The sequence below is a fragment of the Glossina fuscipes genome, unplaced genomic scaffold, assembly GCF_014805625.2.
Source record: "Glossina fuscipes isolate IAEA_lab_2018 unplaced genomic scaffold, Yale_Gfus_2 88, whole genome shotgun sequence".
In the NCBI taxonomy this organism is placed as follows: Eukaryota; Metazoa; Arthropoda; class Insecta; order Diptera; family Glossinidae; genus Glossina; species Glossina fuscipes.
Window position 1 is genome coordinate 2,489,713 of NW_023998442.1, and position 15,303 is coordinate 2,505,015.

At 34.0% G+C, this 15,303-nt stretch overlaps 1 protein-coding gene across 3 annotated transcripts in view; it reads right to left on the reverse strand.

The window, feature by feature from the left end:
* Positions 1-15,303, reverse strand: part of LOC119638373 — a 105,602-nt gene that overhangs the window by 20,522 nt on the left and 69,777 nt on the right. The window lies entirely within an intron of this gene.

Below are 15,303 nucleotides of genomic sequence, written 5' to 3' on the forward strand. Positions count from 1 at the left end.
AAATCCAGTTAATTTCAGCTAAGTAATTTACCCTAATAATAAATTCCCTAAAGAAGGAAAAACCAAATGAGCATTCGCAGGCGCCTCATACAGCTGCAGGCCGATGAAAACGATTAGAGGAAAAGCAGGCTGGGATTAGAAATAAAACCATAAATTTAGTTATAGTAACATGCTCGTAAACATATATATAAATAAAATATTTGTGGAAGGGAGAGTTAGTCCGGCAAGAACATAGAAGTTGAGAGTACGGCCAAAATAAATTGTAAATAATTCTACATTTAAGGAACATAATTGTAAATAAATGATCCTACTGTCAAGGAATATAATTGTAAATCAAAGAACTTTGATGTATATTTCTCTTGATCAAAATATCCACGATGCAGTGATACGGACTGTATCTTACAAAAGCGAATTTGATAACAATAGATTTATCAGGACCTCACAAGTTAATTGTACAAGAACGTATCATATTAGGTCGAGTCATAAATAAATCCCGATCCAGCTAGGTACAATCTATTTTTCGTATTTACCCACTATAAGTCACCGAAACAAACGAGTTTTCGTTTTCACTATGTAGATGAGAATTCAGTTAGTCTCCTGTCACCTGTTTTTCTTAACCTCTGAAATCGAGAGTCAAAATGTGCATATTCGTGTAATCCTTTGGGAATTTAAAAAACGGAATAGGGCTAAGGCGACAGTTGAAGAGGTAAGCAGCAGTGGAAGACTTATTGGGAATTTAGAAATTGCTTTGTAAAATTTCACTCTGGAGATACGATCTTAAAAGACGAACCGACTTTGACGACAACCTTTTAAAGGCAATTTCGGACCCCCAATGGAAGAGGTTTAGCAGAAAGGTTAAATCAAATGTTAAATTAAATTAATGTAATTATGCGATTCAATGAAAACAACAAAGATGTCATAATAGAAAAACGGAAGTTACTTATGGCTCGACCTAGCATTCATGTATAATATTTATGTGTGAAATGTGGCTGAAGCCTTGATCGCTTAGCTGATTCAACTGGATTTACATTGAAAAACACCAAGCATCAAAAATGTGCTTCTAAAAAGCTTTGCGGGATTTAAAAGATAAGTAAACGTAGCTGAATAGATTTCCTATCGCCTATTGATCAACCTACTTAAGCACTGCTCACAAACTCTAAAAAATAATATACTGCTAGCAACGCATCCACCTCGGCAAAAAAAAAAGATTAGTTCCTGGATATTAAATAAGTCATGGCCATGCTAGATCATAGATTAGTGTACCCGGGAAAACTGTATTCGGAAGCTTTTCTCAGCTCCTCAGTCCCTCCCTCCATTTCTCTTTCATTCTCTCCTTATTTAATCTAAAAATAGCTCTCTCTTCAGCTTTCTTCTTTCACAAGACCAGCTCGACAGCTGTTTAGAGTTCACGTATACCTCATATAAATGAAAAATATCGCTTACACGCTCTTTTTCCCAGCAGGTATTTTTTTCAGAAGAAAATACATTCAACTATACATAATCGACCTAATATGAGTGGATTGGCCAGTGAAAAGACCAGTACAGTAAAAGTGACAGCATATTTTTTCAATTATTGTTATATCCTAGAACGGTTCCTCAAAAGAAATCCATATCGACCAGTGCGTTCGTGTTTCTTTCAATCAATAATGCTGAAAAATAATTTCATTTACAAAAAAGGTTATTAAAAATAAAAAGTAAAAAAATTATATTTGGTCATAACCGAATCTTTTGTACACATCGCTGACTAAAAAATAAAAAAAGAAATTTTTATGCCCTATCCTATATATAGGATGGGCGCGGTTTATTTTCCCTATTTATATCTTCTAAATCTTCTTTTTTGCGAGCGGGAGAAAATTTACCACAGATACTACATGGTTGAGCAGGTACGGGCAAGTGACCGGACGAAAAAACGGACATGCTCACGTGTATTCCGAACTTGAAACTGACCAAGAATTTATATATTTTATGGGGATTACAAGAGTAGTGAATATAACGAAATTTTAATACACTATAATATTAGGTAGGCGTGATCAACTTCTTCACTCTTGTACAAGTACTGCAGTACACCTGTCGATTCAGAATTTTGTGCCGATCAAGTATATGTATACTTTTTAAGATTTATCAAGCTTCCTCCTCGATGTCGCAAACGTTTCGGTGAAAAGAATGTACTCTTCCTTCGTTATTTAGAATAAGGGAAGCACTAGTAGCTAAGAGTACCACGTGTTGAAATGTAAATAAAACTTTCTTTTATTAAATAAATATCGAAAGTCCCTCAGTTCGCATCTCAGTTAAAAATCATCACTTTGCTTGTGGATTATGTTAAATATTAAATTGAAATATTAAAATTCCTGTTACACGCCGTTGGAGTGGATTCGTGACAGGACTAAGTTTGATATGTTAGACGGAGTTCAAAGATGACAATAATTGTTGAAGTTGTTTATAAAGAACGAAAAGTTGTTGAAAGTTTCAGCAAGTCTTTAACCTTCGTTTTAGCATTACACTATCACGCGGTGTGAAGTTATGGATTTTTTTTTCATGTAAGTAGAGAATTCCAATAGTTCAAAGTACACTTTTTAACACTCGTATTAATTTATTGAAGTTATTAAAAAATAAACAAACAAAAAAAACAGATAGAAATAAATATATATATATATATATGGCATAATCGAGAGGTAATGTCTTCAACGCCTACTTATTGATTATAAAGCATAGCATCTTCTTTGTAAAGTGCGGTTAACGCTTGCTACGTGTTATCTCTGCTCATGCACAAATTGCCTTACATTGATTGAAACAATTTTAAAATAAAATATTCAGTAAAGCCAAGCTACCTCAAGGCTTTTAAATAATTAACGCATTGACCAGAAATCTTCGAATGCGAATACGAAGTTTTTAATTTTTTTATTAAATCCCATATATTCGGTGGAAATGATTCTCAAATTAATTAAAACATACAAAATATTCTGATACACGTTCTGCAACAGACTTACAATGCCTTCTGCTAAGTGAATTCGTACATAAAATTAATGCAATTTTACTGTATCATCTTTTGCTCCATAGCATCTTAAAAATTCCTATCTGCTCACTGGCAATAAGAACGAATACATTTGCAAGTACTCGTACATGCGAGTACACACATTGCATACAAAAAAAAAAAAAACGAAAAAAAAAGTACAAGTTACTCCGTCATGTAACATTTACAACGCACTCACTGCTTACAAATTCTATATACTTTGGCCTTAACGGGAAAATGAATTTTAAACAGTTATATTACACACGCAAAACAAAAAAGAGACGAACAGAGACAGGCTACTACATCTTCTTTTTAGCAAAATGTACCTCTTTCTCCTTTTTTTTATCCACGGAATTCTGTCGAATTTTTACTATGCATGCAGGGAACGTTAACTTGTACGTAAGAATGAAGTTCAGTTAGTTGTATTCGTTTCAATTTCAAGGTATTGTTGATAATGCTGAGAGTATTCAGGTAATACGTTTTAAGCCTCAATTTGGCAAAACGATGTCTACCTTGCTTTCTTGCCTTTTGATACTTATATCATATGTATGACTTTCGTCGTTGTCTGCAACTGTTGTCTATAATTGTTGTGCCACATTTTGTGCATTTGTGTATTACGCACTGAAACCTGCCATAAAAAATTTATTATCCCTTGGCAAATCTGTGTGCCGGTTTGCTTTCTTTATGCAATGGTACTAATGCATAGTAGTGAAGTATAAAAATGCTATAATCTCATTTCTCCTGTGCATAGCAAATCGAAATACGTATATCCTCGCTTGACTATGTAATAGGTTTATGCTGCAGATACTCGGAAATTTCTAAAAATTCCATTAAAGTCGGCACACAAGTCATTCATTGCTCTGATGGATACAAGACTGACATTGCAAATGTAGTCGAACGATATTTCAGTCGAAAAAACTCAGTCTACGATCTATGATCGTATCTGAATACCTTATATCATTCATAGTTTCTTGCCAGACTCAATTTTGCGGAAACTTTGAGGACGTTGGCATGAAACCTCTCTTCCATTTGGTCTATAGACAACTATCATCCGGCCTTTTCATTTGGATAGTCCCCTTTTCATTCTCTACATAAATGTAACAATTATTTGACTGGAATGCAAGGGCGCAACGAGTCGAATCAACACCACCACCCGCAAATAACAAAATATTATTTTCGCCCCCTTTATCTGAGACATTCTTCCTTGCGCCTACTCAAGGCAAAGTTCACAACTATATCACTTTAAAATGTTTTAGTATTTGATTTGATTAGATCAATTTCAGGATCAAATTATATGTATATAGTTCATATAGGTTGCAATCACAATATTGTTCGAGTAATAATCACTGACTTTGAGTTTACCTCCAGGGCTCTCCCTTCTATGAGCACACTACGATCCTACTTCAATAATTAATGAGTTATCCCTATGTGTATTTCTCCTTTCTTCACGAGCCATTTCTACCAGTTAAACCAAGAACGTCAAAGGAAACCAAAAGTATTCAGGAATATAACTCCAACTAAAAAATAAAAAATTCGTAGTATTTAAAGACAATATATCTGATTTTACCAAAAGTACACGTATTCTGCAATTGATAATGTTTCCGTCTTTAGCTCCATCGTTTAAACTGTCTTACCTCACCATACATCGAACCGTTTTCAGATAATAGAAATTTTATGATTGTAGTAAAATCGCACATAGAAAAGATTGAAGCCAAGGATCAGGCTATATCCATAGTGGAACCAAAAACCCAAACTTTAAATAACAATTCAACTTTAGAATGTCAACAATTTCAGGCTGAACTTATGCATGAAAAACAAGCGGATTCACAGGCACTTCTAACTCAAATGCCAATAATGTCACAGGCCGTATGGCAGATAAATGTCCTGTACCGGAAAACCTCTAATCTGCAAATGCAGACACGTCTGTTGCAACCTCTATCTACTGAGGCTTCTCACGAAATGACCGGTCAACGGAAAAAGGTGTTTCAATTTATGAATACCGCTGCTCCAATGAACAATAAAGTTAGAAATTTCTCTGCAATTTTTTGCAGTCCAAAAAGAAACCTTGCGATTTTTGCTTTGGCTTAATTTAGAAACCTTAATAAGTGAGTATCCAAATTTTGTTCCAAAATTGACAATTATTTTAGAAATTGGATGTGAATGAAGCGTGCAAAAAGTACTAGGCATAGAGGTGGTTTTTAGGAGCAGCAGCTATTATTGATTGTTATTATTATTGATATATATTATTATTTTAATTATTATTATTATATTTTTTAAAGTATTGTAGATTGAATTTATAAAGGATATTGGTATTCGAAAGAAAGTATTGAAATCTCGAAATCGCTTAATTCTTAGACGAACATATTGTGTTAAATTTACACAGATTTTATAAGAGGACGTGAACCGATCATACATTTTTGAAAAGCTGTAATTGATTTGACATTTTAACAGAGCTTTCTTACATTACTTTGCGTTTCCAATACTTCCCCAACGGCTTAGGATTTTAAGAGCGGTTTATGCAGGTGAAAGCATTTTTGTCTGAACTAATTTTTTTTACTTTCAGTAGTAAATACTACCCTGTCACATGTCCTTGCTGCGAATGCTCAAATTGTAGAAAGCAACGTAAGTGTTTAATGCCTAATTCAATTATAAAGCCATGTTCTGGTACTTCCTCTAGGGAACCTCCAAATATAAAGACTTTTTCGTCTTATTCGAGGTTAATAGTCTAGGTAAAGCTGGTAGCTTCTGTTTAGCCACTTTATCTAATGCCGTTGCTGCGCTGCTCGGCGTAGATGGACGTGCTTCCATAACAACCGCTTTTAATTTTCCTATGTGTTCTCATAATCCGCTAAACGTTACTAAACTTTTCAACTCCGGAATACAGAAATTCTGTGCTTTACAGATAATAATGGTCGTTTTAGTTTTATTTTGTTACCGAAAAAATTGGTTAGAAGTTTGCTGCATTAGGAAAACAATGAGGTTTTTGGAATATAGCATTTTGACGAGTAACTCTAGACTTCTCTCTCTATTGTCAACATATGATTTTTTTTTATTAAATTAAAATAAGCATAAAGAAAATATTTTTCTACTAATTTTTGACTGATTACTTTTGGACTTAACGGTATATTTTTACTGCTAAGTTTGCAATTAAGCTGCATTGTTATCATATATTTTGACAGCTGACATAGCACACATTTTGTTTATGAAAAAGTTTTTTGTGATTACGCGAATTTTGTTGCATGGAAAACCGTAAATAACATTTTCGGAATACATTGCATGTTTTCTAACAGAAGTTGATGACATCAAAATTAAGGTATTAACTCGTGCAAAAAAAATATCGTGTTGACCAAAGAAAAAAAGAGAAAAGTAAATAATTTTAAGAGCCTTACATATAAACTTTAACATGCCTTATTTGCCCGTAACTGCAGCTCACGCAGAAATAACTATTGACGTGAAATGTAAGACGAATTGCTAATAAATCATCCCGCTCGCTGAAAGTGAAATACCTATCATCATAATTTAATAATGAAGATAATCGACCTCTTTTGAAATCCCTAAATACACACAATCCTTATTCACCACAATGAATCACTTTGCCATCATTACAAATGAAAGAAGAATTTTCTTTTGCTTTTTAATATTTTCTTTCTACTTTATTCCGTTCTTAAAGAAATTTTGTTACTCTGGACTTACACTACTACTATAAACATTTGTGTAATTGCGAGCACATTTCCTTCCTTAATTGTATGACAAAATTAAACTCTGCCATGAACATGGAAAAATTTGCAAAACCGCAGAGACCATTGTTAAACAAGTTTTTTTTTTTTAGTTCGCTGGAGGAGAAACACTTTGTTGGTTCATAATTTTAAGAACATCACAACCGCTTAAAAGGGTGGAAAATACTTCGTCTTATTCGTTCGCCAACGCATTTCAAAAAAATAGGGCACACTTTTATTTAGGCGCAGCTGGTAAAACGTGTACAAATTGACACAGGGGAAGATTGCATGCATATACGTATAGTTATGTTTTTGTGTTTAATTATTTAAATAATTTAAATAACTAATAGCACAGGTTCGTAAAATGTACTACTGTTCCCAAAAAGTGTGACCTTACTTTTCCTTTTTTCAAATCTATTTATTATTCCAAATTTACATGAGACTGAAATAATATTCCTTGTTAAGGGGTTTGGCTAGCGGAAAATAATGAATACTACAAGCCACCATGATATTTCAGCAACTTTAGCGCTAGTCTTGAATCACTTTCTGCAAAATATTCGCTCGATTGTTTCCCGATCGCAGATGTAGACGCAATCCCCCCTAAATAATGAGTTTCATTACCTATTCACAGTTAGCGATCACACGCATTGCAAAAATCGCAAAAACATTTTTTGTGGCATGGAAAAGCAAATGCAGCTGAAACATAAATGACGTTTATGATGTAAAACTTGACACAGATGTCTCTCATAGTATTACCAACTTAAAATAAAGTACAATTCTGATATTCGGTATAACCACGCAAATTAACTTGAATATTGGTCTTAGTTTTTGGTCGCAGTATTAAACAGAAAATACGAGTTTGATATCTATTTACTATAGATTATATGTTTTTGATCATCTCTCTGCAATCATACACTGATCACATCCCATAATTATATAAATCGGCCCCATATTATTGTGTTTAGAACAATGTATGGGCGACTGTCACGTATTTAGCAAACTAAGCCATAGTTAACTGTGGAAAGGCTTAAGTGGTTTCTCAAGGACTGTCTTATTTGGTTTCTAACCAATTTGAAGATGAGTACATTGTTTAATAATGAAAATTACATCGACAGGGTTTATTTAATTATTTATAATATGTTATAAGAAAGAGTTGATGGTACAACGCTACTCCTTAATTAATCGAAAATGTTTTATTTATATATATCAAAAGCTTTCGTTATGTCACACGTCACTGAACATTGTAAGGCACGGTCCATAAGAACAAATAGAGCGCGAGGTATTCTTTACAGCATTAACAAAACAAATTTATGTACAAAACGACATCACATAGGTTCCAGCAGTAAAAAATGTAGACTTCCAATATACAATTTTCGATGCGACTCCATTGATTAGATGAGCAAGGGAAAAAACTTCTATGATGAGCAAATTTCACTTTTTCTAGCAAAAGTTCGTGACTCTGGTCGGCGCAGTTTCCAAAAGCCCAAATGTCACGGTGAATAAAATTCGTTCTAAAAATACAAATTGGTAGCGCTGGTCGGCATAGGTTGCAAATCCGGTGACGGCGGAAAAATCTTAATTTATTTTTGTTTTGAAAGTTGGTCGGAACAGTTTTCAAAAGTCCAAATTTGAGCTGACTATGTCTGCACTAATTTTTAAGTGGTTCGTATGCATTGTCTGACTAACGGCAATAGGCGAAGAAGAAATGTAGTTAATCTATAAGAACACGTAATCACAATTTCGATGTTAAGTCTCTTCCTGCTACTTAATTCTGATATCGCTACAAAAATTGAATTAAGAAGAAATCGGTCATCTTTAAGCCAACAAAAACATAGCTTATCCTCTTCCACTCTTTTTGTCATAGAGTGATGGCATGTGATAGATATCTTATATGTAATTCAAGCAAGGACTTTTGTCCGTGGGTCTTTTTTTTTACTTTTGTAACGAATCCTGGAGAGTACTAAGGAAACGTGTATTGTTCATATATGCATAGCCAGTAAATTTCAATTCCTGAAATCAGCAAACGTACTTTAGGGCAGACCAAGAAAGCGATACCATTATTTTCTTTTGATCTCGTGGACATTCAAGTCCATTAGTAAAGCAATTATATTGCATTTATTTCCCAACACAACAAACCCAACTCAAGCAAAATAATTACAGGGTAAGGGGGATTTTATGTTTATTCATTTACTCATTTTTTTTTGTTTATTTTTATAAAGCTTGCGCTTAATTCAATAATGATGTTGTTTTTGCATCGTTGCCATTACCAGCAATTAATTTAATATTAAAACCCTTGAGAGCGAAATTATTTTTGCTGCAGCACGTGATTGCAATTACTTTTAAAAATGTTTTAAAATTCTGAATGAAAATACACGCGCAGGAAGAGAAGAATTCAAAGGGAAGAAGTGAATATGCTTAAGATTAATAGGGAGAACGTATTTTCAGTTAATCAACCAAAAACTTAGCTAATCAAGCGAAAATTTGTAAAGATCTCCCCTCCAAACTCCGGCCAGCAATGAAATGTTTACCAAATTTTCGCTGCTATAAATAAAATGCCAAGAAAACTTCGTATTCCGTGTGCGCTTAACTTTCAATCTAAAAAGTTTCTCCATATTCGTAGACGTAGTAGAAAAAAGGTTTTCAACCCAATTAAATGTATTTTACTCTTCTCCATCACCAAAAGATTAGCGCAGTGCTTTTCGTAGCACCCACATAGGTTATAGGTTATTGATCAGGCGTAGATCTTTAGCCATACATCACTTCATTCATTGTTTCAATTCTTGTGCCTGCAATTCGTTTCGGTTCGGAAATGAAATTGTTTCACCTAAAAGCAAAACTAATTAGGGACTGAACGAATCACCCACGAATTCCACTATAAATTTGAGAACTGATGAAAGTAATCGATTTTCATATATTAAATTTGATTGAAAGTAGAAATGTACGCAATCAGGGGTGATCGCTAAAAAACGACGGACGAGAAGCCATGACCAGCTAAGTTGGTTCTTTTGTTGATCATGAGTTTTGCAAGGAAAAGGTTTTAAGGCATTATCAGGTAGCAAATAACCCGTTAGAAAAATACCTGTATGTTCGGGCCATTACGTTGGAAAATTGATCGATTGCCACAAATGGGAATAGATCGATACTGTAGATCTGGCTACGCATTGCAAGCTCGGATATTGTAGTTCCGTCAATTAATAATTAATAAGCTCTGAATCCTTAACTGCCGCTTGCTCCTTATACAGGTTCTAAATCGTTAATCGGCCATTAAAGTGTCATTCTCTTTGATATGATATTGAGTTCTTTCATTAAAGATCGTTTACTTAATCTGTAGAAAAATACAAGAGAATCAAGACAACTGCAAGGTCCGCCTTGTTACCGCGAAACTAAATAGACAAAGTTGCAAAGCTTCCAATGAGGCTTCGTAATGCAATGTAACACAACTGAGGGAGATTCGTGGGTGAACAACTAATGCGATTAACCACTGCAAGGTATAGCATCTCTTGTTCATTAATAGGAAGATACTAGGCCATACACATTTATAATGATTCATCAAATGTTAGTTGAATTGGATGGAAAGGATTGATGCACCCATCATATACCATGTATTTCGAAGTTCAGTTAACTTTCATATCAAGTTATAATTACGGACAAATTGTTCCGAATTGACCGAGAAGGGTGGGTTTGAGTTAAGCCCCGGAGGGGGTTTACATACACATCTAACGCACGTATGTGTAGCACAGGTGATGTAGGGTCTGATAAGGAAACTGTATTTGAATTTGAGTGAAAAAATCACCACGGCGTATATTCCCTACCCAATATAATTCAAACAGAGCTGCTGATGGTATGCATCATTCCCAACCCAAACATAATTTTAAACATTGTGATTTTTCATATATAATAATGCTTTGCTTTAAAGAATAAAAAATTCATGCAAAAGTTCCTCCAATGACACTTAAATCATAATATATTCACACATTTGCTTTCCCGGCCAATGATTTATTTATTCGACTCTGTCCATAAAAATGTGCCCGCGTTTATGGGGTTATCAGTACAGGTAGCACTACAGGATATCCTCGGTGAGCAATTTAATGAAAATTTCATTTGACAAACTGACATGCAAACGTACAAACATTTATAAATTTATGAATTCGATTCGGTTTTTTTCTTTTCTCACTTATACGAATACGTGTATGGCGTGATGTTATTTTCGTTTTTTGCCTGTTTGTGTGTGTGTGGGAGTCCGTGTGTATTGGCCGTGGAGTACGAAAATGTGTTAATTTCGTGCTAGCTTTCGTAACTTGTGGAAATTCTCATTAGATATCAATATTAGGAAAAAAAAAGATTAGTTTTACGTTTGAAACGAAATCCCAAATCGTTTTAAGCGTTGCACTCTTTGTTTCTCTTTTTGCTCGGCCGACTGCAATTGAAATTCGAAAAGGCTGTCAGCCTTTGAAAGCAAAAATTAATATCATTTATTCTTGTGTTTATTTTGAAATTTGAATTTTGAAGATTAATGGAATTTTTAATTCACTCCTAATACAAGGTATGTGTCGAAATTATTTTCCAGTTTCACTACTTAAGTGGAGCCTTTCTATTTACCAATTTAAAATTAAATTGTGCGAGCATGTCGAAAATATGAAATATTTTTTTTTTTAAATTGGCAACACTATGGCGGCATCTGTGTCAAATTTCATATTAAAAACGCCACCGGTATTTCGGCTGCGCTGCGGTGTTTATATGACACAACAAGTATTTCCGATTTATACTACATCTGTAAAAGAACGATTTCTGATTATCAATCGGGCATGAAATGCTTTATTACGGGATATAAGATTTGGATCTACGGGTACGGCCGAATATCACATCGAGTGCTTATCGTGCGAAAGGTGAAACACGATTGTGGCTTAGGGTATGTAAGTTAAGTTTGTGCGGACGTATGTAACACACTGAAGCGCGTAAGATAGACGCAACTTTCATTATACCGCTAGATTTAGAAAATGATTTTGTTTGATTCTAAGCCTTTCTTTCCGCAAGTCCACGTAAATTTGTGCTCAATCTAGGTTCGTAGTTTTTCCGATTATTTGATAAAATTTGGTACAGCGATGTGTTTTGACCCAACTACTTGGTGTTGAAAATGGGTTGGATCGGTAAGATACACTATTGGAAAATGGTCTAGATCGGACCACTTTTTCAACCGATTTCCGTATAACAATTTACTTTGAAAAGTAGTAATGCGAGTAACTGTACTAGGCGAAGTAGAATATTTAATGACAGGCTGTGGCCTACCATATCGTTTTTACTTGTTTATTTATCGATTGCAGCAGATCGTCATTAACAGTGAACATAATCGTCTTATCTTTCTTGTTATATCTTTTAAGGGATGTGCACTGACTTTGGTAAAACTTTTGTTGCGATAAATCATTGCCTATTCATTTTATAAATTTACTTTATATGTTCTTGCAAAATTTACTTCGGAGAAATAGTGCATGCAAACTACATGTAATCTTCAATGATTTTTTTATACATTTCATAAATCCAATACAATCACTTGATGGAATAGAAAAAGCATGTCTGATATGGAAAAAGAAACCTCAATTAATCTTAATACACAAGTAACATATTTATTAGAATTCTCAACACTGCACAGTCGTTGTTGTTTCTGACTTCATATTTATAAAAAGAAATTCATACAATCTGTAGTAATACTTCCATTTAGTTGTTATTGTCGTTATTCATTTTCATCTAAATATGGTTTCCACTTTTTTGATGACATTTTCTAACAAAACTTCCAAGATAAGCGACACTATAACAGAAAAGACTTAACTTTTATCCTATTCACCGTTGTTTCGTTTCTTGCTTTGACCACGATTAACAACAACCAGAATGTAACAACAAACGAATAATATGAACAAAGGCCATTAAAAAAGATTGTAGAGTCACAAACATTAAAAACTATACACATTGCAATTGTCTTAGCCATAGACAGAACCGTGTGGCGCAGTGGAAAAAACATGATGGGAGGAGGGATTGCACAAAAACAATTTGACCCACATATTAAATTAGAAGCCTGTTGTTGTGTTGAGTGCTTTCATTTCTATCACCCGTTTGTTTATTTTTATTATATCCTGCATAACTTGTGCTCACGATATATTAAGTTAGTCAAGGACGGTTGCAACATTGAGAGTAACTTGTCAGATCAATCCGTCTCTTATTATGCCAATACCTTTAGAAAGTAGTTTCTAGGATAGGTTCACCTCTTTTATTAAACAAATCCGTTTAGAGAATAATTCCGAAAGCATTTTCATCCGTCAGTTTGCTATCTTTCTTTAAGCAATTTTCAATATATTTCGATGGAATTTTGTCCATTGACGCATTTTGACGGATTAAATGGATCTAAGCACAGCTGCACAGTAGCACAGTTGAGCGTAGTGAGCCTCTTGCTAGATAATTTTTTTTTTTTTGCGAAATGTGGGACTTTATATAGCAACAAAATTCAAGTTTCAGTATCTTATAATGAATGTTGATATAAATTTGAATTAAATCGGTCTGCTTTTTGAACCCGTTCCCATGAAAGGTTTTTTTATGAAAAGTAGCAACAAAAACGAATTTTTAGTTGTATTAAGCTATGATGAAAATAAGTGAAAAATTGTGTTAGACGGGGAAGTGTGGGATATTTAATGTTCGACCTTGACTGATTCCAAAATTTTAGCTTATCTTTATTTGTGTAAGCTTGTTTGTTTATTATACTAACGCTCGAGACCAGCACTGCATTGCAGCCTCTAAATAACACAAACCTTTTTTTTATCCCTTCACACCCAAATATTTATATAAAATAGAAACTTTTTCTCTTTTCCTCATTATCTGTCTCTCTTTCTTCCTCCGTTTACAAGCCCAAACAAAAATATGTGCAATTTTCGTTAACTTGACGGCATCCCTCCGTATGTGCCCTCACGGACCCAAATTGAACGCTTCCATATGCGAGGATAACTTGATATGTGTGCGTGTGTGTATAAGTTAAGGTCTGATAGTGCAACGTTTGACTGTTTTTCTTTAGTTAACATTTGTTTCTTTTTTTCTTCCTCTTTGCACTACGTTATAAAGTAAACACATCAGTAAACTCTTACAGAGACATGTCGGTGGCAATAGTGGCTGGCTTTTGAAATTAGTCCGCTATACAAATAAGCGCTCTGCCCTGCCTCGATCTTCTTGTATAGACAAATTTTCTGTCTGTGTGTATGTGTGTGTGTGTGTATGTTTGTAATGAGATATTCTTCACACATATTTTATCCTTTAATTTCTATGCACTTGTTAACGTTCCAAAAGTAAACAAGTCACGAACCCATACATCAAAGCAACGTATGTATAGCTAATACACGTGCATATTTTTACATAAATACTAAAGGATAATAGCCATCATTTATCGTATTCTTACATTTATTGTTTTTTTTTTCTTTTTGTAAGGTTTCTTGTATCCCTATGTTTTCTATTTTGGAAAACGTATGTTGGTTTATGAAATCAAATAAAGAAATTAATTATATTACGTTACTTGGCATTTTTGAAAAGCTTTCACAATATTTCAGTAGTAACCCAGACAACGCTCCCTCTCTTCCCCTCTCCCCCTCTTTCGTCGCTTTAGTCATACATGCGTGCACATATGGTATGTATATAAAGTAACGACGTCGCAGCTGTTGTCAGTTTTTATATCGTACACCGCTTATGGTGCAGGGCTTATTCAATTTGTGCGAACGTATGTAACACGCAGAAGGGCTTAAGAAGGACCCAACTTTTATTATACTGATCAATTTAGGATCATTTTCTAAGCTTGTTTATCCTTTCGCCTGTCTACCCGTCCGTCCGTCTGAACACGTAAATTTGTATTCAAGCTACAAGTCGCAATTCCTGCAATATGATGAAATTTCGTATACTGACGTGCTGAAATCAAAGGACAAACGCTATTAAAAATGGTTTGGATCGGTCCACTTTTTCAAACCTTCCCTATATAACGCTCTATTTTGAAATATTCTTATATAGAAAAAAATGCAATTTTTAAATTTTCTTAATAAAATACGCTTTGGAATAGTATTTGGACATATTAAGCAGGTACCAAAAATTTGGCCTGGCTATGGCAATTCTCTCGTAACCGTTCCTACGACATCTTTATATAGAAAAGGCTTTATACTTTATAAGTATATTGTCTGATGAAAATTAGGTCATAACAGTCAACTGACATAGAAATCAGCTTTAACAAGTTTAGACTATGTAGCTCTACTATTTGAATAAAGATTCCTCTAATATGCTGGTCTTCACGAAAGTTACACCTTTGCATTAAAATAATTTGTAACTTTTGGTATATCATTACCAAAACGAGTGAATAACTGTGTTAAGCAAATTGATGTAAGGTATCTAATAGTCCGCTTTGTCCAACTATATTATGTTTACTTGTTATCTTTGATTTATGCTAAATTCCTTCACCATAACATTGTTTTTTGTGTAATATAATCGAGCCGTACACAATATATCACGTAAATCAGAGATTACCAATCTTTACGCTGCTATATCTGCAGGAAAAAATAAAAT